The 25,757-nt window shown below is 44.1% G+C and overlaps 1 protein-coding gene and 1 long non-coding RNA gene across 6 annotated transcripts in view; one reads left to right on the top strand and one right to left on the bottom strand.

The window, feature by feature from the left end:
* The window catches only part of LOC141157496 (G-protein coupled receptor 22-like), a 207,592-nt gene that overhangs the window by 147,471 nt on the left and 34,364 nt on the right, over positions 1-25,757 (bottom strand). The gene's annotated exons all lie outside the window — the stretch shown is intronic.
* The window catches only part of LOC141157497 (uncharacterized), a 270,846-nt gene that overhangs the window by 213,407 nt on the left and 31,682 nt on the right, over positions 1-25,757 (top strand). For 2 of the 4 annotated variants that reach the window (XR_012247798.1, XR_012247802.1), the window contains 2 exons: positions 5,548-5,603; positions 17,556-17,652. This is a non-coding gene — a long non-coding RNA (uncharacterized lncRNA). Of the gene's footprint in view, positions 1-5,547; positions 5,604-17,555; positions 17,653-25,757 lie in introns of those variants that run through there. The other 2 variants (XR_012247801.1, XR_012247799.1) reach the window with 1 other exon arrangement.

Genomic DNA, 25,757 nt, shown 5'->3' with positions numbered 1-25,757 from the left:
AGGAGAGGTCATCAAAAGTACAGTAGCAGAAAACTCTTTAATTTTGGCTGCTGTGCAAAGTGTATGAAGGAATCCTCCATTATTTTTGAGATTTTTGGAACATCCCTCATAAACTATAATGCAGTGTCCCCCATACTGACCCCATAAGACCTCGGGTCCAGATGCCAACTCATCTGGTGCCAAATCCAAAACATATCTTCCTTCCCTGGCTTCCTCCGGGCGACATAAGTGTTATAAATGGATTCATTATTAAGGCTCCACGGATCTTGGGGGTGGGTGAAGACACATGCTTGATCAGAAACATGCCCAAACCCCGGATTATTGATAAGTTGGGTCCTCCTCATCCATCTTCGTTCTGCCTTACAGAAGAATGAGCAATGTATAAACCAATGCTTAGATGAATCACGAAGCATCTGCGGGAGCCGCCTTCAGTACACATCCACTGACAACTCACTCCCTTTAAATAACTTTTGCATATTTAGCATAATGAAACATGGAGTTTCTAAAATCTGTTACCCTATAACAATTAGACGATATCATCGCAGGCGTCATCGCAGCTAATCACTGCACATTATGTGAGGTAATTACGCTCTGCTCCAGTTAACATCTTGTTGAACAGCCCCGGGTGCTGGGACTGTGGCACTAGGCGCGCGCAGGCTCTTCTAGGGGTTAATGACATAAATGTCATTTTTTTCTGCCTGATTAAGCCCACTGTCTTTTATAGAGACATATGTTCTCAGTCTGTGACATTTGTAATAGAGCAAACAGAGAGTCAGATCCTGAAGTGATATCCATACAGATGAGACACCCGAAGGAAGTCCTGTCTGCTTAAGGCCCAAGCTATTAGGTTGTGACACACCTCAGAAAGCGGCTCATCGAACAAGCTGCTGCTCCCACCGTACCCCATACACATGCACGCTCAGTAAGGTAGCAGATCTTCCAACTAGTTGGAGAAGAATACACCATGGCCACCTCTGTCCCCTTCAGAGGCCCCTGTCCTCCTCCATTTCAGTACATTCAGATATCGGTCTCCTTCAGACTCCTCCGTGCCCTCAAGACACCTGTCCACCTCCTCCAAAAACCTGTCCTTTTCCTAGAGACACCCCTGTCCACCTCCTCCACGCACCCGTTTTTACTCCCTTACACACCCATCCTCCTCCACCAGACACACCTGTCCTCAAGATGTTCGTCTCCTTCAGACTCCTCGTACCCTCAAGACACCTGTCCGCCTCCACCACACACCCGTTTGCCTCCCCTACACACCCGGCCTTCTCCACCAGACACACCTGTCCTCAAGCTATTCGTCTCCTTCAGACTCCTCCGTGCCCTCAAGACATCTGTCCACCTCCTCCACACACCCGTTTGCCTCCCCTACACACCAGTCCTCCTTCACCAGACACACCTGTCCTCAAGATATTCGTCTCCTTCAGACTCCTCAGTGCCCTCAAAACACCTGTCCGCCTCCTCCAGACACCCCTGTCCAATTCCTGTCCCAATTCCTCCAGACAACTCTGGTGGTAGTTTGTATCCTGTGCAAACAAAGGATCGGACAAGTTGAAAAGTAACACGCAATGACACGCAAATATGCAAAACAGTTATAAAATAAAAAAGGAGAAAAAACGAATACCTAAACGTTTCCATCTACAGTTATCTTCTGTTTCCTTGAGGGAAGGAGAAATGATTTATGGATCACACCAGCATAGGCAACTCAGCTTTTATATGCTTGTTCCTGGGCTCCATGATGACCAGGATTGGACTATTTAAAAATTGCTGTTTGCTACTGGATGGTGGGCTTTGCATTTCAAATATCCTGTGTCTAACCACTCCTCTCTATACAATAAATGGGAAATATTCTGCCTAGTTACAGACCATTTGTTTCTCTTTGAAGCTTTGGGTCCAGGAGCTGAGATGCCATGTTTGACACCTCCAGCGAAAGCCCCTTTGTGCTTGCAATACTGGTAAATCAAGTTTCTCCTTTCGTCAACTAAATGTAACTCTACTACTGTTCTACTTTTCCCTTATTGTTTATATATTTCCTTCACATAAGGTATGTACACAGTGACTTTACTATCCAAATAGTGAGCGAGTGTAGCACTGGAGTAAAATACAGGATGTAATTCAGGATCAGTAATGTATGTACACAGTGACTCCACCAGCAGAATAGTGAATGCAGCTCTGGAGTATAATACAGGATGTAACTCAGGATCAGCACAGGATCAGTAATGTAATGTATGTACACAGTGACTCCACCAGCAGAATAGTGAGTGCAGCTCTGGAGTATAATATAGGATGTAACTCAGGATCATTACAGGATCAGTAATGTAATGTATGTACACAGTGACTGCACCAGCAGAATAGTGAGTGCAGCTCTGGGGTATAATACAGGATGTAACTCAGGATCAGTAATGTAATGTATCTACACAGTGACTGCACCAGCAGAATAGTGAGTGCAGCTCTGGAGTATAATACAGGAGGTAACTCAGGATCAGTACAGGATCAGTAATGTAATGTATGTACACAGTGACTGCACCAGCAGAATAGTGAGTGCAGCTCTGGAGTATAATACAGGATGTAACGCGGGATCAGGACAAAATAAGTCATTTAATGAATCTGCAATATACCCATCTTTTTCTGTAGATTATTCTTATAGGATCACAGTAAATAAAAAATGGGCTTGCAGAAATGTGCGGATGAGCGGAGGATGAAGGCATTCTCCCGGGTGACTGATCTATTCTTCGTATTGTGGGTTTTGGATCATTAATTCATATTGTGCAGAAGTTCACAGCACAATATTCGATGCAAACCACAAGAGTGACCTTGCTGCCCGCCCAATCATCACTTTCATGTGGATAATTCATTGGCTCCTCACCTGCATTTGTGCGAGAAGAGATAATACTGGAAATGATCAGACTTGTGTATGAGACGAGGACCAGGAATAGAACGATTGTGATTGTTCAGGTTCATGGATTTTATATTGGAATTTGTAATTTTCAGGGGGAAAAAATGCCTTCTAGGATTATTTTCTCTCTCTCTCTCTCCATCTTCCTTTATCAGATCTCCCTGAAGGGCATTTCAAGGACAATTTCTCTGGCTGTCCTTTCACTCTTTGCCCACGTTACTGTAATCATTAGGATGCAATGCAACACAGCCATCAATGTGGGAGCACTTTACTTCTGATTCTCAGTTCTAACGAATGCACAGATGTGAAGCGACTAGGAATGAACCTGGGAGAAAAAAAATAAAAACAGCAGAGAGAATCGTCTCCAGATTGTTACTAAGAAGCAGCAATAATCTGAAACTTTTTATCAGTTATACATTAGTCTACAACCATAGAAGTAACGATTGCGGTTCCTTTGTCCAGGACGAATACAGTATACATTTCCCAAATCAATGGAGCAAAATTCTCATTCATTTTGCACCAGATTTTGAGCATTATTTGCACTTTTTTCATTATATCTTTGCGTGGTATATTGATTATTATTTTGCACTTTTTATGGTTTCGGTTCACTTGCACCATTGTGTGATAAAGTTCTCCAAAATGGGCATTTCATCTTTGGCCCCACATTTATGAGCTGCGACTTTTTAAAAACTGGTGCAAAAAAAAACCACTTCACAAAAAAATTGATATTGTGTCGAATCTTAATTTGTGTTGAATTTATCAGAGGAAGGGCAACATTTTGATAGATTTGGTGCAATCAAGCCGCCAAACAACAAGCAAAAAAAAAGACAGGGCACCAATGTGGCATTATTGGTAAATCTGCCTCAAGGTATTTCTTGTATTGGTCCAGCGCATCTATAGTTAAAACAGTGAACTCATTTTACTAATAGACTTACTTGAAAATCTAAAATTCACTGTATTGTGTATACAGTAACTACAGGGGGGAAAATAAGTATTTGATCCCCTGTCGATTTTGCAAGTTTTCCCACCTACAAAGAATGGAGAGGTCTGTAATTTTTATCGTAGGTCACTTCACCTGTGAGAGACAGAATCAAAAACGAAAAACCAGAAAATCACATTGTATGATTTTTACATATTTCATGCAATAAAATGCAAATGAATTAAGTATTTGATCACCGACCAACCAGCAAGAATTCTGGCTCTCACAGATCTGTTTGTTTTTCTTTAAGAAGCCCTCCTACTCTGCACTCATTACCTGTATTAATTACACCTGTGTGAACTCGTTACCTGTATAAAAGACACCTGTCCACACACTCAATCACACTCCAACCTCTCCACCACGGCCAAGACCAAAGAGCTATCTAAGGACACCAGGGACAAAATTGTAGTCCTGCACAAGGCTGGGATTGGCTACAGGACAATAGGCAAGCAGCTTGGTGAGAAGGCAACAACTGTTAGTGCAATTATTAGAAAACGGAAGAAACACAAGATGACTGTCAACCTTCCTATGTCTGAGGCTCCATGCAAGATCTCGCCTCGTGGGGTAAGGATGATTCTGAGAAAGGTCAAGAATCAGCCCAAAACTACACGGGAGGACCTGGTCAATGACCTGAGGAGAGCTGGGACCACAGTCTCAAACATTACCGTTAGTAACACACAACAATGTTATGGATTAAAATCCTGCAGGGCACACAAGGTCCCCCCTGCTCACACCAACACATGTCCAGGTCTATTTGAAGTTCGCCAATGACCATCTGGATGATCCAGAGGAGGCATGGGAGAAGGTCATGTGGTCAGATGAGACCAAAACAGAACTTTTTGGTATCAACTCCACTCGCCGTGTTTGGAGGAAGAAGAAGGATAAGTACAACCCCAAGAACACCATCACAATGTGAAGCATGGTGGGGGAAACATAATACTTTGGGGGTGCTTTGCTGCAAAGTGGACAGGAGGACTGCACCGTATTGATGGCAGAATGGATGGGATCATGTATCGGAAGATTTTGGCCAACAACCTCCTTCCCTCAGTAACAGCATTGAAGATGGGTCGTAGCTGGGTCTTCCAATATGACAATGACCTGAAACACACAGCTAGGGCAACTAAGGAGTGTCTCCGTAAGAAGCATTTCAAGGTCCTGGAGTGGGCTAGCCAGGCTCCAGACCTGAACCAATAAAAAATCTTTGGAGGAGCTGAAATTCAATGTTGCCCAGCGACAGCCCCGAAACCTGAAAGATCTGGAGAAGATCTGTATGGCGGAGGGGGCCAAAATCCCTGCTGCAGTGTGTGCAAACCTGGTCAAGAACTACAGGAAACGTCTGACCTCTGTAATTGCAAACAAAGATTTCTGGACCAAATATTAAGTTCTGTTTTTCTGTAGTATCAAATACTTATTTCATGCAATAAATGCAAATTATATATGTAAAAAATCCTACAATGTGATTTTCTGATTTTTATTTTTAGATTCTGTCTCTCACAGGTGAAGTGACCTACGATAAAAATGACAGACCTCTCCATTCTTTGTAGGTGGGAAAACTTGCAAAATCGGCAGAGTATCAAATACTGATTTTCCCCTCTGTATATGTCTCCATGGTTACAAACAAATCTCATTCGCTTTCTCTGATCCCTTTTTTTTTTCTTTTTATCTTCAGATAGCAGAAGAAGAGGCAGCGAGAAAATGGAGTAACACATGACAGTTTGTGAAAATGTAAGCAATGATTTCAACAAGTTTTTTTTTTTTTAATGTTTTGTTTGGGATTAATGAGTAAAAGAATTTTCCGAAAAGTTTCGAAATACTGCAAGAGGGAAAAGTTTATTGTAAAATAAAAAATAGTTTCACTTACCCCTCCGAATCCACACGGCTTCAGCATTGCTCCACTGGGGTAGAAAATGAGTGATATCTCATCCATCAGCCACCTTAGCCTGCAGTCAATCAGTGGCTGAATGGGCTGCACGTAATCACTTCCGATCTTGGCGAAAACCACTGGATCAGAGAAGGTTCAAAGTGATACTTCTTTCTTTATTTTATAAGCATCACTTGCCACTGTTTGGTTTTTAAAATTGGTGAAAACCCCCTTTAATTGAAAGCGACCCTCATCCATTAGCTAGAAAGGCCGTCTCTTCTTCTGGAGGATCTGGCATGTCCATTCAATAAATGAATGATTTCAGTGTAATACTTCATTCTCCCTGCGGAGGCACTGCAGAGAAATTGAACACTTGCTGCCAAGTTTATCCACTGATCACTGGGATCTCCAGCAGTAGGACATCCTGCTGTCTGATTATAATCAATGTCCGGTACTTAAAAAATAATCTATATATGAATTTTGGGGAATTTCAAACAATTTTTGAAACTATGAATTAATGGTATGAATTGAATTGAGCCATATAAATTCCTATTTCTAGTAACAATATCAGAGGAACTGTCCTGTATGGCCGTTACCTGGAGGGATTTGCCAGGAGGATGATGGCAGAGCGTCACAAAGATGCCCTATTAGTTGCAGTTGGTTCACTTATCCCAAAACTTAAAAAGTCCATCCATGGGCTACGAGGATCTACCGCATCCCTGATAATTAGGTTCCTGTAAATGAAAGAACGGCCTGACCTTTAAAATACTGTAAAATGGCTCTTTAGAAAATGTGTCGCTGGCAGGCACATCATATTTGGAGGAAGGGGGGGCGGCTTTATTATGGGAGAGGGCTTTGCTCCATTGCAAATGTCAGACTTGGGTTCTGCTGCCTTCTCGGGATTGTAATGCAAACAGTAGGATTTGTATCTATAGACTTAATACATGGGAAATAATAACTGTTACCAGGATCTGTACATGGCTCTATGGCCGGCGTGAAGTTGTCACATCTCGAGTACGACGGCACACTGTAATGTATAATGCTGGGTTATCAATGGCAGGGTATCCGTCACAGATCTCTTTAAAGGATTCCTAGTAAAGTTTTATTAAAGGGGATCTCCTACTAAGCTAGGCCTAATAATAAGAGCATCTAATAAGAGGTGAGTGTATATCACACAGGGGATAATAGAGATCTGCCGACTCTTCTGGGAATCTGGGAAATCTCCTCTTTTCCCTCTAGTTTCCTGGACATTCTGGGAATCTACGCTTCAAAAAAATATGCTAATCAGCAGGTCACATACTGTCTAACATATAGCAAAAGCACTGTCCCCTGCTCTCTTACTAAAGAACATTTCAGAACTTCCAGCAGTATAGGTCTTAAGGAATGGACCCCTCCCCCCCAACCAGACACAATCTGTATTATACTCCAGAGCTGCACTCACTATTCTGCTGGGGCAATCACTGTGTACATACATTACATTACTGATCCTGTACTGATCCTGAGTTACATCCTGTATTATACTCCAGAGCTGCACTCACTATTCTGCTGGTTCAGTCACTGTGTACATACATTACATTACTGATCCTGTACTGATCCTGAGTTACATCCTGTATTATACTCCAGAGCTGCACTCACTATTCTGCTGGTGGAGTCACTGTGTACATACATTACATTACTGATCCTGCACTGATCCCGAGTTACCTCCTGTATTATACTCCAGAGCTGCACTCACTATTCTGCTGGTGGAGTCATTGTGTACATACATTACATTACTGATCCTGTACTGATCCTGAGTTACATCCTGTATTATGCTCCAGAGCTGCACTCACTATTCTGCTGGTGGAGTCACTGTGTACATACATTACATTACTGATCCTGCACTGATCCTGAGTTACCTCCTGTATTATACTCCAGAGCTGCACTCACTATTCTGCTGGTGGAGTCATTGTGTACATACATTACATTACTGATCCTGAGTTACATCCTGTATTATACTCCAGAGCTGCACTCACTATTCTGCTGGTGCAGTCACTGTGTACATACATTACATTACTGATCCTGCACTGATCCTGAGTTACCTCCTGTATTATACTCCAGAGCTGCACTCACTATTCTGCTGGTGGAGTCATTGTGTACATACATTACATTACTGATCCTGTACTGATCCTGAGTTACCTCCTGTATTATACTCCAGAGCTGCACTCACTATTCTGCTGGTGGAGTCACTGTGTACATACATTACATTACTGATCCTGAGTTACCTCCTGTATTATACTCCAGAGCTGCACTCACTATTCTGCTGGTGGAGTCATTGTGTACATACATTACATTACTGATCCGGAGTTACATCCTGTATTATACTCCAGAGCTGCACTCACTATTCTGCTGGTGCAGTCACTGTGTACATACATTACATTACTGATCCTGTACTGATCCTGAGTTACATCCTGTATTATGCTCCAGAGCTGCACTCACTATTCTGCTGGTGGAGTCACTGTGTACATACATTACATTACTGATCCTGCACTGATCCTGAGTTACATCCTGTATTATACTCCAGAGCTGCACTCACTATTCTGCTGGAGCAGTCACTGTGTACATACATTACATTACTGATCCGGAGTTACATCCTGTATTATACTCCAGAGCAGCACTCACTATTCTGCTGGTGCAGTCACTGTGTACATGCATTACATTACTAATCCTGTACTGATCCTGAGTTACCTCCTGTATTATACTCCAGAGCGGCACTCACTATTCTGCTGGTGCAGTCACTGTGTACATACATTACATTACTGATACTGAGTTACATCCTGTATTATACTCCAGAGCTGCACTCACTATTCTGCTGGTGCAGTCACTGTGTACATATATTACATTACTGATCCTGTACTGATCCTGAGTTACATCCTGTATTATACTCCAGAGCTGCACTCACTATTCAGCTGGTTCAGTCACTGTGTACAGTCATGGCCAAAAGTTTTGAGAATGACACCAAAATTATATTTTCACATGATCTGCTGGCCTCTGGTTTTTATTAGTGTTTGTCTGATGTTTATATCACATACAGAAATATAATTGCAATCATATTATGAGGACCAATAGGTTATATTGACAGTTAGAATGAGTTAATGCAACAAGTCAATATTTGCAGTGTTGCCCCTTCTTCTTCAAGACCTCTGTAATTCTCCCTGGCATGCTCTCAATCAACTTTTGGACCAAATCCTGACTGATAGCAGTCCATTCTTGCATAATCAATGCTTGCATTTTGCCAGAATTTGTTGTTTTTTGTTTGTCCACCCGTCTCTTGATGATTGACCACAAGTTCTCAATGGGATTAAGATCTGGGGAGTTTCCAGGCCATGGACCCAAAATCTCTATGTTTTGTTCCATGAGCCATTTAGTTATCACCTTTGCTTTATGGCAAGGTGCTCCATCATGCTGGAAAAGGCATTGTTGGGCGCCAAACTGCTCTTGGGCGGTTGGGAGAAGTTGCTCTTGGAGGACATTCTGGTACCATTCTTTATTCATGGCTGTGTTTTTAGGCAAGACTGTGAGTGAGCCGATTCCCTTGGCTGAGAAGCAACCCCACACATGAATGGTTTCAGGATGCTTTACAGTTGGCATGAGACAAGACTGGTGGTAGCGCTCACCTCTTCTTCTCCGAATAAGCTGTTTTCCAGATGTCCCAAACAATCGAAAAGGGGATTCATCAGAGAAAATGACTTTGCCCCAGTCCTCAGCAGTCCACTCCCTGTACCTTTTGCAGAATATCAGTCGGTCCCTGATGTTTTTTCTGGAGAGAAGTGGCTTCTTTGCTGCCCTCCTTGAAACCAGCCCTTGCTCAAAGAGTCTCCGCCTCACAGTGCGTGCAGAAGCACTCACACCAGCCTGCTGCCATTCCTGAGCAAGCTCGGCACTGCTGGTAGTCCGATCCCGCAGCTGAAACAGTTTCAAGATACAGTCCTGGCGCTTGCTGGTCTGTCTTGGGCGCCCTGGAGCCTTTTTGACAACAATGGAAGCTCTCTCCTTGAAGTTCTTGATGATGCGATAGATTGTTGACTGAGGTGCAATCTTTGTAGCTGCGATACTCTTCCCTGTTAGGCCATTTTTGTGCAGTGCAATGATGGCTGCACGTGTTTCTTTAGAGATAACCATGGTTAACTAAAGAGAAACAATGATACCAAGAACCAGCCTCCTTTTAAAGTGTCCAGTGATGTCATTCTTACTTAATCATGACTGATTGATCGCCAGCCCTGTCCTCATCAACACCCACACCTGTGTTAATGGATCAATCACTAAAACGATGTTAGCTGCTCCTTTTAAGGCAGGACTGCAATGATGTTGAAATGTGTTTTGGGGGTTAAAGTTCATTTTCTGGGCAAATATTGACTTTGCAAGTACAGTAATTGCTGTTAAGCTGATCACTCTTTGACATTCAGGAGTATATGCAAATTGGCATTACAAAAAATGAAGCAGTAAACTTTGGAAAAATTACTATTTGTCTCATTCTCAATACTTTTGGCCATGACTGTACATACATTACATTACTGATCCTGTACTGATCCTGAGTTACATCCTGTATTATACTCCAGAGCTGCACTCACTATTCTGCTGGTGGAGTCACTGTGTACATACATTACATTACTGATCCTGTACTGATCCTGAGTTACATCCTGTATTATGCTCCAGAGCTGCACTCACTATTCTGCTGGTGGAGTCACTGTCTATATACATTACATTACTGATCCTGCACTGATCCTGAGTTACATCCTGTATTATACTCCAGAGCTGCACTCACTATTCTGCTAGAGCAGTCACTGTGTACATACATTACATTACTGATCCGGAGTTACATCCTGTATTATACTCCAGAGCTGCACTCGCTATTCTGCTGGTGCAGTCACTGTGTACATTACATTACTGATCCTGAGTTACATCCTGTATTATACTCCAGAGCTGCACTCACTATTCTGCTGGTGCAGTCACTGTGTACATATATTACATTACTGATCCTGTACTGATCCTGAGTTACATCCTGTATTATGCTCCAGAGCTGCACTCACTATTCTGCTGGTGGAGTCACTGTGTACATACATTACATTACTGATCCTGAGTTACATCCTGTATTATACTCCAGAGCTGCGCTCACTATTCTGCTGGTGGAGTCACTGTGTACATACATTACATTACTGATCCTGAGTTACATCCTGTATTATGCTCCAGAGCTGCACTCACTATTCTGCTGGTGGAGTCACTGTGTACATACATTACATTACTGATCCTGAGTTACATCCTGTATTATACTCCAGAGCAGCACTCACTATTCTGCTGGTGCAGTCACTGTGTACATGCATTACATTACTAATCCTGTACTGATCCTGAGTTATATCCTGTATTATACTCCAGAGCGGCACTCACTATTCTGCTGGTGCAGTCACTGTGTACATACATTACATTACTGATACTGAGTTACATCCTGTATTATACTTCAGAGCTGCACTCACTATTCTGCTGCTGCAGTCACTGTGTACATATATTACATTACTGATCCTGTACTGATCCTGAGTTACATCCTGTATTATACTCCAGAGCTGCACTCACTATTCTGCTGGTGCAGTCACTGTGTGCATACATTACATTACTGATCCGGAGTTACATCCTGTATTATACTCCAGAGCTGCACTCAGTATTCTGCTGGTGCAGTCACTGTGTACATACATTACATTACTGATCTTGTACTGATCCTGGGTTACATCCTGTATTATACTCCGGAGCTGCACTCACTATTCTGCTGGTGCAGTCACTGTGTACATACATTACATTACTGATCCTGTTCTGATCCTGAGTTACATCCTGTATTATACTCCAGAGCAGCACTCACTATTCTGCTGGTGCAGTCACTGTGTACATGCATTACATTACTTATCCTGTACTGATCCTGAGTTATATCCTGTATTATACTCCAGAGCGGCACTCACTATTCTGCTGGTGCAGTCACTGTGTACATACATTACATTACTGATACTGAGTTACATCCTGTATTATACTTCAGAGCTGCACTCACTATTCTGCTGCTGCAGTCACTGTGTACATATATTACATTACTGATCCTGTACTGATCCTGAGTTACATCCTGTATTATACTCCAGAGCTGCACTCACTATTCTGCTGGTGCAGTCACTGTGTGCATACATTACATTACTGATCCGGAGTTACATCCTGTATTATACTCCAGAGCTGCACTCAGTATTCTGCTGGTGCAGTCACTGTGTACATACATTACATTACTGATCTTGTACTGATCCTGGGTTACATCCTGTATTATACTCCGGAGCTGCACTCACTATTCTGCTGGTGCAGTCACTGTGTACATACATTACATTACTGATCCTGTTCTGATCCTGAGTTACATCCTGTATTATACTCCAGAGCTGCACTCACTATTCTGCTTGTGGTGTTGTGCACATACATTACTTATCTGCATTACAAACTGTTCTGGTAGATGGTAGAGTGTAAGATATAAACAGTTAGGTACTAGTCCGGGAAACAGCAGAACCGCGATTGCAGCTCTGGATGATATGGAAGCAGATGAGTTAATGATCCAGGTTCCGCATCCTCTGTCTATAAAACACAATGTTGGCCATAAATATCAGCTATTTCCATCCAAACCGGATTCTCAGCGTTCAGAGTGGCTTACGTCAAACTGCGTCCCGTGCTGTGTGAACTGCCCCGAGGCAGATTTCTAAATCCATACCAATGTCCCACTAGTGACACTTCCTGCAGATTCTCCGAGCTGACTGACATTTTTCAATTTTTTGTGCAGCTGCAGCCCAAAACGCGATGTCAGAAAGTGGGGCACAGTGTAAACCGCTGACAAGGGAAAGGATGGTTATGACTCTATCATTAGCAAATTCCCATTTCCCCCATCCCCTTTATATTCTGGTACATTGTGGGGGGTGGGGGAGGGTCATATACCCAGAGGCATCCATTAAGGCATTTTAGTTTTATGGACAGTCCTGCTATTTCCCTCCTGATAGCTGACACCGGAGATGTCTGTCTTCATTATTATACACATTGCTATACGTATTCATGGGAAGATCTGCGGAGGAAAGTGATCTGGTTGGTAGTGGATTGATGAAGTAGCAGACATGCTTGTGGCCACCACTAGAGGGAGCTTACAGCAATCCTGTTGAAGTCAATGTATAAACAGTATGCAGTAAGCTCATTAGCTCCCCCTAGTGGTGACCATAGGTAGACACAATTTTATCAATCCATGTAAAAGGATATGGAGCCTTGGGAAAACTCTAAGGGAGTCCAAACACCTTCAATAGCGGTCAGTCGTATGGCCTAAAGCAATTCTCCAGGAACTTATCCCTATGCATAGTAATGGGGAATAAGCTGCTGTCAGACACCACTGAAAGCAGATCATCTCCTGGATTGGGCATGTTGTAATCCAACTGACTGATCCTTCATTCATTGTTATTGGGGAGAGTCAGCAGCACACGCTATACACATAAGATAGGTCAGCCTGACACGCCATATGGCTTTCTCTGATGTGTACGGCACAATTTTTATTTTAGGGAATTAGGGGACTTGGTAGGGTTATGGTTGCACATAATTAAAAGGGACCTCTACCACTAGATAAAGATTGGCTGATTGAAGGGTCTGTGTAAAATCTCCATTATCTTTTACTCAAATCTTTTAGTAGTGGCTGTGACTGGTATTGCAGCTCAGTCCAACTCACTTGCATGAGTGTTGTAATACCAGTCACAGCCACTACTAATGGGATGGAGCAGTGCCTAGTAAGTGCCGAAGGGTACATGGCACTTCATATAGCTTAACAGTCCTGTTAAGAAACTGTTTGGTGCTGACAGTCTGTTTTCTAGATCTGCAGAACCCCTTTAACCTCTTCCTGACATCTGCTGCACATTTAATGCTTTTGTTGGGTTTGGGTGCATGGAGCATGCTCAGGATTGGAGAAGGCTCAGGATTGGAGCAGGCTCAGGAGTGGAGAAGGCTCAGGAGCGGGGTAGGCTCAGGAGTGGGGTAGGCTCAGGAGCGGGGCAGGCTCAGGAGCAGGGCACGCTCAGGAGCAGAGAAGGCTCAGGAGTGGGGCAGGCTCAGGAGAGGAGAAGGCTCAGGAGTGAAGCTGGCTCAGGGCTGGAGAAGGCTCAGGAGTGAAGCAGGCTCAGGAGTGGGGCAGGCTCAGGAGAGGAGAAGGCTCAGGATTGGAGCAGGCTCAGGAGTGGAGCAGGCTCAGGAGTGGAGAAGGCTCAGGAGCGGGGTAGGCTCAGGAGCGGGGTAGGCTCAGGAGCGGGGTAGGCTCAGGAGCGGGGCAGGCTCAGGAGCGGGGCACGCTCAGGAGCGGGGCACGCTCAGGAGCAGAGAAGGCTCAGGAGCGGGGCACGCTCAGGAGCAGAGAAGGCTCAGGAGTGGGGCAGGCTCAGGAGAGGAGAAGGCTCAGGAGTGAAGCTGGCTCAGGGCTGGAGAAGGCTCAGGAGTGAAGCAGGCTCAGGAGTGAAGCAGGCTCAGGAGTGGAGCAGGCTCAGGAGTGGGGCAGGCTCAGGAGAGGAGAAGGCTCAGGATTGGAGCAGGCTCAGGAGTGGAGCAGGCTCAGGAGTGGAGCAGGCTCAGGAGTGGAGAAGGCTCAGGAGCGGGGTAGGCTCAGGAGCGGGGTAGGCTCAGGAGCGGGGCACGCTCAGGAGCGGGGCACGCTCAGGAGCAGAGAAGGCTCAGGAGCGAAGCAGGCTCAGGAGTGAGGCAGGCTCAGGAGTGGGGCAGGCTCAGGAGTGGGGCAGGCTCAGGAGTGGGGCAGGCTCAGGAGTGGGGCAGGCTCAGGAGTGGAGAAGGCTCAGGAGTGGAGAAGGCTCAGGAGTGGAGAAGGCTCAGGAGTGGGCAGGCTCAGGAGTGGGGCAGGCTCAGGAGTGGGGCAGGCTCAGGAGTGGGGCAGGCTCAGGAGTGGGGCAGGCTCAGGAGTGGGGCAGGCTCAGGAGTGGGGCAGGCTCAGGAATGGGGCAGGCTCACAAGTGATGCCGGCTCACAAGTAGAGTAGGCTCACGAGTGGAACCCTCTCCATACCTGGCAGGTGTTGGCTGTTTTACATAGCCAGTACCTGGCTAAAACAGCAGCAACTAGAGCTAGCTCTGATTGCTGCTGTTCAAACCCTTAAATGCAGGTGTTAATCACTGACAGCGGCATTTAAGTTTTGCTATTCCCATGGATCTCTGATTTGGGCACCCATAAGTCCTCTGTCACGCAGTCGCTGGGATTGCCTGGCAGTCGGGGGACTTCTCTAAAGGACCCTGTTGCTGTCTTCCTTGTGCTCCTATCTGGCTGGGCTTCACAGGAGTTAGTTAAATTCATTATAAAGCGCAATGCTGTAGTATAGCAGAATACAGTGCGCTGTGGGATTGACCGCCTAATCAATAGAAGAGCCACAGATGCCGCCAGGTAAGAGGTGGTGCTCCCTCTCCCCTCCAGCAGCCATAGACCACTATCGGCCGATGGAATAGGACATCTGAATATATTCACACCAACTCTAGTTGTATCTGGCATTGCACTCCATTGAAATGAACAGAGCTGACCTGCAATACCAATCACAACCTATGGACAAGAGTGGCGCTGTTTTTCTAATCTAAATCTACAACCTCTTTAATTGCGGCTTGTATAGGAGGGAACACTTGAATGCCAGGTCTCCAGTTGGCACCGACTTCCTCTTGTTAATGTTTTATTCCTTTATTTAAACACACATTTACTCCGCCGCTCACCGATACCCGCGGGTGGCGTTCTCACCATGCCGAGAAAATGTTTGGGTAGCGCAGAAAAAAGATTACTTTGCACAAATGAGTGCTGCACACGTGGTGACGTTTCGTACAAATCACCTTCTGTGTAATTTTATGGAAATGCCGCCCTGCATTGTTCAGACGATAGATTCTCCGCAGGAGACGCTATTGAGGAGCGCGAATACGAGGATGGGTGAATGGCGGCTTTTGTGAGGCCGGGGCTTAGCATGCAATCTTTCCCAGCAGTCAGTCCCTGGCAGATACATTGTGATCTCATTGGCACGGGGGAAAAATACGCCGACCGTCTGTGAATGACTCTGGATGGAGCACAGGCGGCTGCACAGTCACGGGGGCCACCCGAATGATCAACTTCATCTTTTCAGCTGCGGTTGGCATCCTCTGCCGATGTGCACACTTCTGTGACAATCTGTGTGCGGCCAGGACCCCGGTCTGCATTGTTTGGCCTCTCACGTCAGACCACGGGAACATCACCCACTTGAGACCTACTCCGTTTTTTGGATCCGTGTCCTCATTACAATGCTGTTGGCTCCCAAACCAGTGCAGCGTCCCAGAACTTTAATTTATGGGGTCTCATTTCACCTCCTACATAGTTTTGCTACTCAGTGAAGCAAATTCTCTCTCTGATGAATGAATATCCAATGACCATACATTGTATTTTTTTCTGTATTGGTGCGATGGTAATAGGACGGTGCAGCAAATTTGTAAATAAATGCAATATTTTTTTTTTTTGCAATTTTACATAGAATTTTCCTAAAATGTTTTGACTTATTGTAACGCGCGTTTGGAGGGCAAATAACTTGGCAACCATTATATAAGAAAAGAAAATAACCCAAAAGGGGCTGAATTGGAATGAATGAGAGCGCTGCATGCACCGTCTCCTCTGCAGCGCTGATAGGTTTTCCGCTAATGTTATCAGTTACACGGTTAAATAGTTAATTTATCTACTCAGTGATTTGTGTAGCGCCTGCAGCAGCTGTCTGATTCTCTAGCCCGCCAGCTAAACATAGGGGACCTGCTGCATGGTAATCCACGTACATAGCAACATTTAAAGGCATTCTCTGAATCAATTGGGGTCCCAGAGCTCAACTTCCCACCGACTTGCAAGTTATAAATTATCCTGGATAGGTGATAACTTAGGAATTGCCCTTAAAGGGATTACTCCCACTCCCACAGATGGACGTGGTCGGATAGATCTTGTAAAAACAAGCACTTTTGCAATTTACTGCTTCTTAAAATTTGTAGCCGTTCTTGAGATATTAACACTTTTCTTTTGTTTACAGCTCGTTGCCTAGGAGACCGACCACCGCTGCTGTCTCTATAGTAACCACTGTGCTGAAGCTGGCTGGGATTGGGAGGTAATGGCGCACTCCAGAGATTCTCGCTAGCCTTAAAACAGTCCTTACAAGCTCAATAAAAAAAAAAAACCTGTGAGAGCACTGTTTATGTTTTGCTGTCTAGCAACGGTGGTCGGTCTCCAAGGCAACGAGCTGCAAACAAAAGAAAAGTGTTAATATCTCAAGAACGGCTCAAAATTTTAATAAGCAGTAAATTGCAAATTTACTTGTATGTACAAGCACTATCCAACTATATCATCTGTGAAGGTGGAAGTAACCCCTTTACGGGCAATTCCCAAGTTATCACCTATCCAGGTGGATGGAAGATAGAAATAGCCCTTTCATAGTGACTGTACAACGTGGGGTGAATATTGGGTCAGTCATTGGGTACAAGGGGTCCATATACTGTCAATAATGATTTATAATCTTTGGCATGAAACGCGTTTCATGAACCATTTACAGTTCTATTATCGCTCCATCTGGGTTCCGCCATAACTATGGAAAGCATTGTACACAAGACGTAACACTTGATGGAGATTAGAACAATCCCGGAGACACGAGAAATGGCGCTGAAGATGCCCCGACTGTATAAGTATTACAACGGGCGGAAAACCTGATAAGAAGGGTCTTGGACGTATGAAATGAATCAATCTTATCTGAAGATTTCTATTCCCAGGTTCCCACCGTGTTACAGCAGAGAAATCAGGTTCAGCCCTCAGACTGTGCGTTCCCCGCTTCGAGCCAATCGCAGGTAGAGAGAACATGAAGGCGGCACGTGTCCAACGCGTTTTACACCTAATAAAGCCATAAAGGATCCCCTGTGGGGTTACACAGCAATTTCCATGGCCGTATAAAGCTCCAACTTGGGCTTTCTGGCCGATTGGCAAAGAATAAACGTTGTAAAAGGCAGAATAATTGTCTCATAGTTTTCTATTCATTCTACACCATGAAAGCAAACTCCAAAAGTATAGAGAAAAACACGGCATTCTTCCAGAAACAGCACCACTTTTGTTTCTAGGCTGTATGTAGTATTGCAGCTCATCTCTATAGAAGTGAATGGGATGGAGATGTAATAACACAGACAACCTGTGCTCAATGGTGGCACTGTTTTGTGGGAGGAAAAAAAAAAAAAAAAAGAGAAACACAGACCTCCTTTAATCTCCTGCAATCTGATTATGGTGCATATGATCAGCACAGAGGTTTCCTCTTTTTTTTTTTTTTTTAAACAATCACCACCAACTTGGCCGAATGTGAATGTTGCCTATGGGGAGAGAGGATAGGTCATTGCCGGACGCTGGAAATCAGGTGAACAGTTGTAATCCACCATGCCCGGCCCGTCTTTCATTTGCCGCTGTGGAGAGAGCTAAGACTTTTCCATATACAAGAGATGGTCAGCTGCCAAATTCAGAACAATGTTCAAAGAGCAAGTGAGCAATCAGAACCGTCTGATGGAAATGGAAATCTTGTAATTTCCACAGTAGCCACAGGGGCTATTTTGAACCCATACTCCCTGAAGACTTTTCAGACGTTGCATTATCATTACAGACTGAACTACAATGACTGATAACACCTTTATATACAGTAGATAACACAGGATCCACCATTCACAATACGGGATGTCACAGCTCACCTCCTCCTCCTGTACAGTGACTGATAACACCTCTATATACAGTAGAAAATACAGGATCCACCATTCACAATATGGGATGTCACAGCTCACCTCCTCCTCCTGTACAGTGACTGATAACACCTCTATATACAGTAGATAATACAGGATCCACCATTCACAATACGGGATGTCACAGCTCACCTCCTCCTCCTGTACAGTGACTGATAACACCTATATACAGTAGATAATACAGGATCCACCATTCACAATACGGGATGTCACAGCTCACCTCCTCCTGTACAATGACTGATAACACCTCTATATACAGTAGATGACACAGGATCCACCATTCACAATACGGGATGTCACAGCTCACCTCCTCCTCCTGTACAATGACTGATAACACCTCTATATACAGTAGATAACACAGGATCCACCATTCACAATATGTGATGTCACAGCTCACCTTCTCCTCGTCCTGTACGATTGATATCACGTCTATATACAGCTTATAACTCAGAGTTCACCATTCACTATAGAGGTCACAGCACACCTCCTCCCCTTCCTGTAAAATGACGTCTATATACTGTAGATAAAGCTGTATTCACATTCACAATAGCTGATATTACTGCTCACCTCCTCCTCCTCCTGTGCAATGACTGATATCACTTTTATATAGAGTAGATAGCATAGGACCCACCAGTTGCAATAGGGGATGTCACAGCTCACCTCCTCCTCCTCCTGTACAATGACTGATAACACCTCTGTATACAGCTGATAACACAGGATCCACCATTCACAATGGGTGATATCACAGCTCACCTCCTCCTCCTCTTGTACAATGATCTTTTCATAAACTCATTAGATTCTTTAATACAAAAGTGAGGGTCTGAGTCAGTCTGTTGCTGCTAATATAAATGTGAATTTAATTTGGTCCCTTTTTTTTCTTTTCTTTAAATACAGATTAGGATATTAAAAATATAAATTACCAAAATTAAAAAAAATCCATTGAACATAAAAACATGAACTAAACAGCAGTGATTTTCTGAGGACACTTTCCCTTTATAAGCAGAGTATTTTTGCCAGGTTCAGCACCGTGGACAGCACTAGACGCAGACTTGTAAGGACGGCTTTGTACTTTGTATTTCGGGCAATCAGGTTTTAGACTTTTGAGAGAAAACAATTAGAGAATAAAAAAAAATGAGATAATTATTTAATAGAACTTCAAAAATAATGACTCCCCGGAGCAATTCTCATCCGAGAGAAATCTGCGATATTAAAAATGTGCAATAATTGTCTCGTATATTAAAATGTGGTGCGCTTCAGATATCAAATCTGACAAAGGAAAATCATTATCCCAACCCATCTCTGCACATTTAAAGTCTTATTCCCAACTTGACAAGTTATCACCTACAGTGACTTCAGAAAATATTCAACCCCTTGGTATTTTTCGTGTTTTGCTACCTCACAACCTGGAACCTGTTTTTTTTTTTTTTGTTTTTTTTTGAGGGTTTGCATCAGTTCATGAAAAGAACATGCCGACAACTGTGAACATTTGGTTTTCTCTTGTGTAGCAAACAAATAGGACAAAATAACTGAACTTCAGCGTGCAGAACTATTCACCCCCCTAAAGTCAGTACTTTGTAGAGCCTCCTTTTGCAGCAATTACAGCTGCAAGTCGCTTTGGATAAGTCTCTATGAGTTTTCAACATCTTGACGCTCGTTCCTCAAGGCAAAACTGCTTCAGCTCCTTCATGCGAGTTGGTTTCCTCTGGTGAACAGCAATCTCCAAGTCTGACCACAGATTCTCCGTTGGATTAAGGTCTGGGCTTTGACTCGGCCACTACAAAACATTTACAAATTTCTCCTTAAATCACTTGAGTGTTGCTTTAGCAGTATGCTTTAGGTCATTATCTTGGAGGGTGAACCTCCATCTCAGTCTCAAATCACTGACAGACTGAAAAAAGTTTTGCTCAAGAATATCCCTGTATTTCTCACCATCCATCTTCCCCTCGACTCGGAACATTTTCCCTGTCCCTGCTGCCAAAAAACATCCCCACAGCATGATGATGCCACCACCACGTTTCACTATGGGGATGGTGTTCTTGGGGTGATGAGCTGTGTTGGTTTGGTGCCAGATATAGCGTTTACCTTGATGGCCAAAAAGTTCAATTTTGGTCTCATCTGACTACAGCACCTTCCTCCATACATTTAAGAAGTCTCCCATATGTCTTTTGGCAAATTCAAAACGAGCCTTACAATTTTTGTGTGTTAGTAAAGACTTTTTTCTGCCCACTCTTCCATAAAAGCCACCTCTATGGAGCATACGGCTTATTGTTGTCATATGGACAGATACTCCAGTCTCTGCTTGGGAACTCTGCAGCTCCTTCAGGGTTACCTTTGGTCTCTGTATTTCCTCTCTGATTAATGCCCTCCTTTCCTAGGCTGAGAGTTTTGGTGGGCGGCCCTCTCTTAGCAGATTTGTTGTGGTACCATGTTCTTTCCATTTGATGATAATGGATTTGATGGTGCTCTGGGGAATCAGCAGAGATTGGGATATTTTTTTAATTTTTTTGTATAACCCAACCCTGACTTGTACTTCTCAACAACTTTATCCCTTACTTGTTTGGAGATCTCCTTGGTCTTCATGGTGTTGTTTGGAGATCTCCTTGGTCTTCATGGTGTTGTTTGGAGATCTCCTTGGTCTTCATGGTGTTGTTTGGAGATCTCCTTGGTCTTCATGGTGTTGTTTGGAGATCTCCTTGGTCTTCATGGTGTTGTTTGGAGATCTCCTTGGTCTTCATGGTGTTGTTTGGAGATCTCCTTGGTCTTCATGGTGTTGTTTGGAGATCTCCTTGATCTTCATGGTGTTGTTTGGAGATCTCCTTGGTCTTCATGGTGTTGTTTGGAGATCTCCTTGGTCTTCATGGTGTTGTTTGGAGATCTCCTTGGTCTTCATGGTGTTGTTTGGAGATCTCCTTGGTCTTCATGGTGTTGTTTGGAGATCTCCTTGGTCTTCATGGTGTTGTTTGGAGATCTCCTTGTTCTTCATGGTGTTGTTTGGAGATCTCCTTGGTCTTCATGGTGTTGTTTGGAGATCACCTTGGTCTTCATGGTGTTGTTTGGAGATCACCTTGGTCTTCATGGTGTTGTTTGGAGATCACCTTGGTCTTCATGGTGTTGTTTGGAGATCACCTTGGTCTTCATGGTGTTGTTTGGAGATCTCCTTAGTCTTCATGGTGTTGTTTGGTTAGTGGTGACTCTTGCTAATGGTGTTGCAGCCTCTGTAGCCTTTCAGAAAAGGTAAAGTGTATATAGTGACAGACATGTGACACTTACATTGCACACAGGGGGACGTCCTGTCACTATGCATGGGACTTATGAAGGCAATTTTTAGGGGCTTCATAGCAAAAGGGGTGAATACATATGCACATGCCAATTTTTAGTTATTTGATCCCATAAATTTAATTTCTGCCTATATTTTTCTAATTTCACCAACTTAGACTATTTAGTGCTGATGCGTCACACAGAAATCAGATGACAAAAATATTTACACACATGTATGAGAGGAAGCAAACTGAATGGTGAAACCTTTGCTGATCGTTGGGGGTCTGACTGCTGGGTCCACCACCAATCACAAGAACAGGGCTCTTAAATGTCTTATTGGAAAGAAGCTGTGGCCGGATCTGTGCCCAACTGCTCCATTCATTGTCTATGGGACTGTGGGGTATAGCAGAGTACATCGCATGCGCGGCCTCTACTCCATTTATTGTCTATGGGACTGTGGGTACAGGACGCATGAGTGAATCTACTCGACTGGGCGGGGATCTGTGACGGCAGGACACGTGAGTATAATGTTTTATCATAGTTTAATCCCTTCCGGTTCTGCAGCTGTACATGCAATGTGCACATTGTAGATACAGACTGACGGCAGCAAAACCATAAAGGAAAGAAAACACATGGAAACGAGGAGTAAAGAAACACGTATGAAACAAAGCAGAATATGTGTTAAACCTTAGATTCCTCAAGGTAGCCCCTCATTTACTCTGATGACAGCTTTTTACACCCCCTCGGCATGCTCTTCAGCAGCTACATCATGTGGTTAACTGGAATGACTTCAAATGAACAACTATGCCTCATTTAGTGGAATACTGCACTTCCTGAAGGTCATTTGTGGAATCAACGACCTTCAGGAGGAGTTTGCATTGGCACCTGGTGATTGCAGTATTGCTGCACAGCTCCATACAGTGTTGAGTCCTATTGCACAACTGTTCCAAGACAGAATATGGCAAGAAATACTCAACTGAATAAAGATTATTACTTTTTAGACATGAAGGTCTCTCATTCCAGAAAATTTCTAGAACCTTGAAGGTAACCTCAAGTGTAGCCATGAAAACCACCAATTGCTATGATGAAACTGGCTCTCTTGAGGACTGCCCCTGGAAAGGAAGACCAAGAATTACCTCTGCTGCAGAGGATAAGTTCATCAGAGTTACCAGCCTTAGAAACAGCAAACAGACAGCTCCTCCGATACCAGCCCTTATAAATGAGAACATCAAGTAGCAGACACATCAACATCAACGTCAGGTAGTGAGAGAAGGACTTTATAATCGAATTGCTGCAACGTAGCTACTACTGAGGACCGCAAACAAGAAGAAACTTAAATGGGCCAAGCAACACAAGGACTGGCCAGTAGATCAGTGGAATCAGTCAGAACGTAAGATTTTTGGTACCAACCAACTTGTGTTTGTGAGATGCAGAAAAGGTGAGCGGATATCTCCTATATCTGTGGTGCCCACCGTAAAGCATAGAGGGGCAGTGTGATGGTGGGGGGAATTTTTGCTAGTGACACTGTTGGGGATTTCTTTCAAATTCAAGGCACATTACCCAGCATGGCCACCACAGTATTCTTCATCGACATATCATCCCATCTGGTCTGCACTTAGTGGGAACAAGATTTGTGCTACAACAGGACAATGACCCAAAACACTTCCAGGCTATGTAACGAAGGAGAGGGATAGAGGCTACATTAGAGGACATGGCCTCCACATTCGCCTGACTTCAACTCAACTGAGATGCTTTGGGATGAGTTGGATGGAGAGTGCTCAGCACCTCCAGGGCTTCTTCAGGACGGAGAATGAGAGAATGACAAGGGGGTGTAATGCTGTCATCAGGGGAGGGACCATGAGAAATCTAAGGTGTAACACATATTCTGGTCAGTTTTGCATGTGTTTCTTTAAGCCTAGTTTCCATCTTTTTCCTTCCTTGGCCGTTTTGCTGCCTTCAGTCTGAATCACAATGTGCAGATTCGAATAAAAACAAAGAGAACCACTACATGGACAGGTGTGTCCGGACTTCTGACTGGTACTGTATACATGAGCAATAAGATTTAAACTACCCGGCATCCAGTTGGTTCTTCCGGGTCCGCTGGAACAGGGCGGCCTCTGCCGCTCATTGGGCCCCAGTCTAGTTTGTAGGTCTTAGGTGATATCATATCGCAACGTTGCTGGGGCATAAAATTTCCAAGATGTCAGGCAGACCATTGCCGGCGCTGAAACAAAGACTTTCCGGATCTGACTATCAGGGAGGACTGAGCTGAATGCCGGACCAGGGTAGTTCAATCGTTTTGCTCATCCATACATGTGAGACATTTAATCTAACCCTGGATAAAGCTCTTTCATGCCTCGGTTGGGGGTATACTTCCATATGATGCCCCCGATGGGTGCAACCGTATAGGCACACAGTGGCCTCCATCGCCAATATATATGGTGCACATAGACCTTTATTACTGGATGCCCCTATATGGAGTAGTGCAGCAGAGTGGGGTGTATCATACAGCAAAATGAGGGTATCCTGGACATATACCTGCCCAATGCAGCCCAGGAAGACCACCGCTTAGTCCACATTGGGTGCGCCAGGTCCTATTAGATCATTGCTCATGCAAAAGGCCATAATAAATGCAGCCTGAATCCACCCTAAGACGAGTATGTCTTCCCCGCCTGGCGAAATAAGAACAGCTGATGAGGGACGGTAAGAAAATGACACGAGAATTCAATTACATGGAGCTGTCAGCGAACGGGGTAACAATAAAAAATGAAGGCATAATGAGATCCTTATTGGAGCATAACTCAGCTTTACTCTGCACCCGGGGTTGGTGCCGAGCTCCATTGATAATAATTATTCCTCTTTAAGAAAACAACTTCTGGGTCTGCGCAGATCTCCCCGAGAAGGGGCCGCTACGTGGAGACAATGGCTCCGTGTGACGGATGGAGGCAAGTGAGCGCTAATAGACAGTGATTGAGAGCTCACAGGCTGACAGATAAGTGCCGGCTCCTTCCCACGCGCTCGTTCTGCCGATTCCTACCCCTCTTCTCCATAGTCTGTCACTCTCCTACTTCTTTGTCTCTGGTTTGCAGGTGACATTCTGCCTGTCTACATACATTTATATGTTTGACATATTGGGGCTGATTAAAATGCCTGCCTGCTCCCAATGACGGCCAACGCGTAGGAAAAAGGGTCAACGAAACGGGTCTCGCTGTTTTATGAAAGCCCTTAACTCACCGGCGGCTTTTTCCTCTCCAATTAGAGCCAATCCATTAATAATTGCTCATTTCATCTTATCCTGGATGCTGGGGGAGTTTGCAAGACAAGTATATGTAGAGGGCTTAAAGTGAACGTCCTTATTAGATCTAAGTTTTAGGTAAATAATTTCCTAATGTCTTTTTACAGGATAGGATTTTTTTTTTCCACTTATTTAACAGAGCACCAAAGAGAAATAATAATAATGAAAGAATTCTCTCTTCTTGCAGTCACCACTAGGGGGAGCTCTAGAGCAAACTGCATACAGGTGTATTTATTGATATATGGGTGATGGCAGAATAGACGATATAAGTAAGTCTGAACGAATTGGATAAAACTGACTTAACTAATCTTTATGGGGAACCTGTCAGCAGGTGTGACCCATGAAAACCATTGCCACCATCTATTAAAGGGGTTTCCATGTTTTTCACAAAAGTTTGCAGTCACTCTTTGTGGCTGCAGACTCATGAATCCCCACATTGCGCGCAGAGAGCTCTGTGTGGATTCTCCAGTGGCAGCGGCGAGACCAAGTGGCCATGTGTCAAGCCTGGACAACCCCTTTAAGTCTCTTTACCTACTTCCATATATCTCCTTTCCTTCCCCCTCCTGTAAGACTGTCCTTTACTGTATAATAACCGATGCTGAGTGGACTGATGGCAGTCTTTGGACCATGTTAGGCGACAATGCTGT

This window comes from Phyllobates terribilis, unplaced genomic scaffold, assembly GCF_046119375.1.
Source record: "Phyllobates terribilis strain yellow unplaced genomic scaffold, ASM4611937v1 Scaffold_8__6_contigs__length_399053987, whole genome shotgun sequence".
NCBI lineage: Eukaryota > Metazoa > Chordata > Amphibia > Anura > Dendrobatidae > Phyllobates > Phyllobates terribilis.
The sequence above is the reverse complement of the archived record's forward strand: the minus strand, read 5'-3'. Positions and strand labels throughout refer to the sequence as shown.